This window comes from Anolis sagrei, chromosome 7 (genome assembly GCF_037176765.1).
Source record: "Anolis sagrei isolate rAnoSag1 chromosome 7, rAnoSag1.mat, whole genome shotgun sequence".
Classification (NCBI taxonomy): Eukaryota; Metazoa; Chordata; class Lepidosauria; order Squamata; family Dactyloidae; genus Anolis; species Anolis sagrei.
Genome location: NC_090027.1, coordinates 1,370,035 through 1,375,604, shown reverse-complemented (window position 1 = coordinate 1,375,604; position 5,570 = coordinate 1,370,035).

The following is a 5,570-nucleotide window of genomic DNA, read 5'->3' as shown; positions in this document are numbered from 1 at the left end:
ATCCTCAGAGGGTGTGAGGTCTGTTGCTAACTAGGCAAGCTGTATATATATATATATACACACACACATATATATACATATATATACACACATATATATACATATATATACATATACATATATATACATACGGAGCCCCCGGTGGCACAGTGGATTAAAACACTGAGCTGTTGAGCTTGTTGATCAAAAGGTCGCAGGTTCGATTCCGGGGAGCGGTGTGAGCTTCTGCTGTCAGCCCTAGCTTCTGCCAACCTAGCAGTTCGAAAACATGCAAATGTGAGTAGATCAATAGGTACCGCTCAGGTGGGAAGGTAACGGCGCTCCATGCAGTCATGCCGGCCACATGACCTTGGAGGTGTCTATGGACAATGCTGGCTCTTTGGCTTAGAAATGGAGATGAGTACCAGAGTCTCAGAGTCAGACATGACTGGACTTAATGTCAGGGGACTACCTTTACCTTTACTATATATACATACACACATATATATATACACTAGCTATCCCCTGCCGCGTGTTGCTGTGGCCCAGTCTGTGGCCTAGTCTGTGTATACCTGTTTTGTGTGTATATATTTCTGTATATGTGTTTGCATATATCTATCTATATAAAAATGTTCTGTGCATAATGAGTACCTTAAAAACAAAAGAACCAATGAACGAAATCACACCAAATTTGGCAACAAAACGTCTCACAACACAAGGAGTGGCCGTCACTCAAAAAATTATGATTTTGTCATTTAGGAGTTGTAGTTGCTGGGATTTATAGTTCACCTACAACCAAAGAGCATTCTGAACTCCACCAACAATGGTATTGAACCAAACTTGGCTCACAGGACTCCCATGACCTACAGAAAAGACTGGAAGAGTTTGGTGAGCACTGACCTTGAGTTTGGGACGGAAGTTTGAGCAGTCTTTCGCATGTATGTACAATATATTATATTATATTATATTATTAGTATGGCACAGGAGAGAATTCCCCTGCTTTCTGAGTGTTGCTCTTTATTTACTGTCCTAATTCTAGAGTTTTTTTAAATACTGGTAGCCAGATTTTGTTCGTTTTCATGGTTTCCCCCGTTCTGATGAAATTGTCCACATGCTTCTTATGGATTTCATTGGCTTCTCTGTGTAGTCTGACATGATGACTGAGGCATCTGCTTCTCCGGTTTTGTGGGATTCCTTCCGGCTTGTTCATCCTGAGGACGTGGAGGGGATCCTTGGGGCTGTGAGGGCAACCACATCAGCTCTGGACCCTTGCCCCTCTTGGCTAATTAAATTGGCCAGAGGTGGATTGATTGATTGGTTTGTTAATCATTAATGCATCGTTGGAGCAAGGGAATTTTCCATCTGGGCTGAAGCAGGCTGTGGTTAGACCACTCCTGAAAAAGACCTCCCTTGACTCCACGGTCATGACCAATCTCCAACCTCCCGTTTTTGGGCAAGGTGCTGGAGCGGGTGGTCGCCTCTCAGCTCCAGGGTTTCCTTGATGACATCAACTATCTGGACCAATCACAGTCTGGCTTTAGGCCTGGTCACGGCACCGAGATGGCTTTGGTCGCCTTGGGGGATGACCTCCGCAGGGAGCTGGACAGAGGGAGTGTGACCCTGATGGTTCTCTTGGACATCTCAGCGGCTTTTGATACCATCAATCATGGTATCCATCTGGGACGACCTCCGGGATGGGCCTTGGGGGTATGGCTTTGTCGTGGCCCCAGTCCTTCCTGGAGGGTTGATCCCAGGTGGTGAAGCTGGGAGACACCTGCTCAGACCCCTGGCCTTTGACCTGTGGGGTCCTGCAAGGTTCCATTCTGTCTCCCATGCTTTTCAACGTCTACATGAAAACACTGGGAGAGGTCATACGGAGTTTTGGAGTTGGGTACCACCTCTATGCAGATGACACTCAACTCTACTACTCTTTTCTACCTAACTCCAAGCCATTCTGTCTCCCATGCTTTTCAACATCTACATGAAACTGCTGGGAGAAGTCATTCGGAGTTTTGGAGTTGGGTGCCACCTCTATGCAGATGACACGGAACTCTACTACTCTTTTCCACCAAACTCCAAGGAAGCCCCTCGGGTGCTGGACGAGTGCCTGGCCACTGTGTCTATCTGGATGAGGAGGAACAAGCTGAAGATCAATCCCGACAAGACAGAGGTCCTCCTGGTCGATCGTAAACCGGATTGGGGTATAGGGTGGCAACCTGTGTTGGACGGGGTTGCACTCCCCCTGAAGTCACAGGTCCACAGCCTGGGGGTCCTCCTGGACTCATCACTTACGCTTGAGACTCAGGTGTCGGCGTCGCACAATTAAGACTCGTGTGCCAACTGCGACCGCACCTTGTGGATGGGATCCTCGAAGGGACTGGCTTGACCTTGAAGGAGCTCTGACATGGGAAGAGTCAGAAGCGACTGAACAAATAAACAACAATCTATATAAATAAAAATGCAATGTTCATTTGTGGGATTAACAGAACTCAAAAACCACTGGACGGATTGACATCAAATTTGGACACAAGACACCTCTCAGGCCAACGAGTGATCGTCACTCATAAAAACACTGAAAACACAGCGGAAGAGATTTAAAAAGCCAAAAAACCAAAAAATACATTATAACACATACACAAAACCACACACACACCACACACATATACTTAAAAAGCCAAAAATAAAAATACTAAGATACTTAAAAAGCCAAAAATAAAAATACATTACAATGCATGTGCAAAACCACATATATAAACATATACACAAATATACACACACACATATATATACCCACACAAAACACATATACACAGACTGGGCCACAGCAATTTGTGGCAGGGGACAGCTAGTATAACATAATAATATGAATTATATTCATATTATTATATGGACTATTGGCTATCCCTCCCAATTTGGTGTCGTCTGCAGACTTGATGAAGGCATGATCATCAAGTTTGCAGACGACACCAAATTGGGAGGGATAGCCAAGACTCCAGAGGACAGGAGCAGGATTCAAAACGATCTTGACAGATTAGAGAGATGATGGGCCAAAGCTAACAAAATGGAGTTCAACAGGGACAAATGCAAGATACTCCACTTTGGCAGGAAAAACGAAATGCAAAGAGACAGAATGGGGGATGATGATGCCTGGCTCGAGAGCAGTACGTGTGAAAAAGATCTCGGAGTCCACGTGGACAGCAAGTTAAACATGAGCCAGGAATGTGATGTGGCGGCAAAAAAAGCCAATGGGATTTTGTCCTGCATCAAGAGGAGCAATGTGTCTAGATCCAGGGAAGTCCTGCTCCCCATGCTCTATTCCGCTTTGGTTAGACCACTTTACCTGGAATATTGAGTCAAATTCTGGGCACCACAATTCAAGAGAGATATTGACAAGCTGGAATGTGTCCAGAGGAGAGCGGCTAAAATGATCAAGGGTCTGGAGAACAAGCCCTATGAGGAGTGGCTTAAGGAGCTGGGCATGTTTAGCCTGAAGAAGAGAAGGATGAGAGGAGATATGATGAGGGCCATGGATAAATATGTGAGAGGAAGCCACAGGGAGGAGGGAGAAGATCAAGGGTCTGAAGAACAAGCCCCTCTACGTGGGGTTGCCTTTGAAGACAGCCCGGAAGCTCCAATTAGTCCAACGTTCGGCAGCCATGATACTAACAGGAGCGGAGCGCAGGGAGCACACAACTCCTCTGCTGCACCAGCTCCACTAGCTGCCGATATGCTACCGGGCTCAATTCAAGGTGCTGGCGTTGGCCTTTAAAGCCCTAAACGGTTCTGGCCCAACTTATCTATCCGAACGTATCTCAGCCTATCAGCCTACCAGGACCCTAAGATCTTCTGGAGAGTCCCTGCTCTCTATCCCGCCGGCTTCACAAGTGCGGCTGGCGGGAACGAGAGACAGGGCCTTTTCTGTGGTGGCCCCTCGGCTTTGGAACACCCTCCCTATAGAGGTAAGATCAGCCTCCTCACTGATGGTGTTTCGGAAGAGATTGAAGACATGGATGTTTAAACAAGCATTCGGTTAATCCGTTGCTCGAACTTTGATGACTAAGTACTGGTAATCATGGACGACGAATTTTGGATTGTGATTTTTAGTTACGAGATGCTTGGGATTATTATTGGTGGCCCAATAATTTGTATTGTTTATGTGTTTTATGTTTTAAATTGAATACTGTTTTTTAATTGTTGTAAACCGCAATGAGTCGCCGACTTAGGCTGAGATATTAGCGGTATACAAGCATATAAAATAAATAAATAAATAAATAAATAAATAAAATATGAGGAGCGGCTTAAGGAGCTGGGCATGTTTAGCCTGAAGAAGAGAAGGCTGAGAGGAGATATGATAGCCATGTATAATAAATATGTGAGAGGAAGCCACAGGGAGGAGGAGGGAGCAAGTTTGCTTTCTGCTTCCCTGGAGACTAGGACGCAATAGGACAATGGCTTCAAACGACAAGAGAGGAGATTCCATCTGAACATGAGGAAGAACTTCCTGACTGTGAGAGCTGTTCAGCAGTGGAACTCTCTGCCCCAGAGTGTGGTGGAGGCTCCTTCTTTGGAAGCTCTTAAACAGAGGCTGGATGGCCATCTGTCAGGGGAGATTTGAATGCAACATTCCTGCTTCTTGGCAGAATGAGGTTGGACTGGATGATGGCCCAGGAGGTCTCTTCCAACTCTAGGATTCTATGATTGTATGTTCAGCAGTGGAACTCTCTGCCCCGGAGTGTGGTGGAGCCTCCTTCTTTGGAAGCTTTGAAACAGAGGCTGGATGTCCATCTGTCAGGGGTGATTTGAATGCAATATTCCTGCTTCTTGGCAGAATGGGGTTGGACTGGATGATGGCCCAGGAGGTCTCTTCCAACTCTAGGATTCTATGATTCTATGTTCAGCAGTGGAACTCTCTGCCCCGGAGTGTGGTGGAGCCTCCTTCTTTGGAAGCTTTTAAACAGAGGCTGGATGGCCATCTGTCAGGGGTGATTTGAATGCAATATTCCTGCTTCTTGGCAGAATGGGGTTGGACTGGATGATGGCCCAGGAGGTCTCTTCCAACTCTAGGATTCTATGATTCTATGTTCAGCAGTGGAACTCTCTGCCCCGGAGTGTGGTGGAGCCTCCTTCTTTGGAAGCTCTTAAACAGAGGCTGGATGGCCATCTGTCAGGGGAGATTTGAATGCAACATTCCTGCTTCTTGGCAGAATGAGGTTGGACTGGATGATGGCCCAGGAGGTCTCTTCCAACTCTAGGATTCTATGATTGTATGTTCAGCAGTGGAACTCTCTGCCCCGGAGTGTGGTGGAGGCTCCTTCTTTGGAAGCTCTTAAACAGAGGCTGGATGGCCATCTGTCAGGGGTGATTTGAATGCAATATTCCTGTTTCTTGGCAGAATGGGGTTGGACTGGATGATGGCCCAGAAGGTCTCTTCCAACTCTAGGATTCTATGATTCTATGTTCAGCAGTGGAACTCTCTGCCCCGGAGGGAGTGTGGTGGAGGCTCCTTCTTTGGAAGCTTTGAAACAGAGGCTGGATGTCCATCTGTCAGGGGTGATTTGAATGCAACATTCCTGCTTCTTGGCAGAATGGGG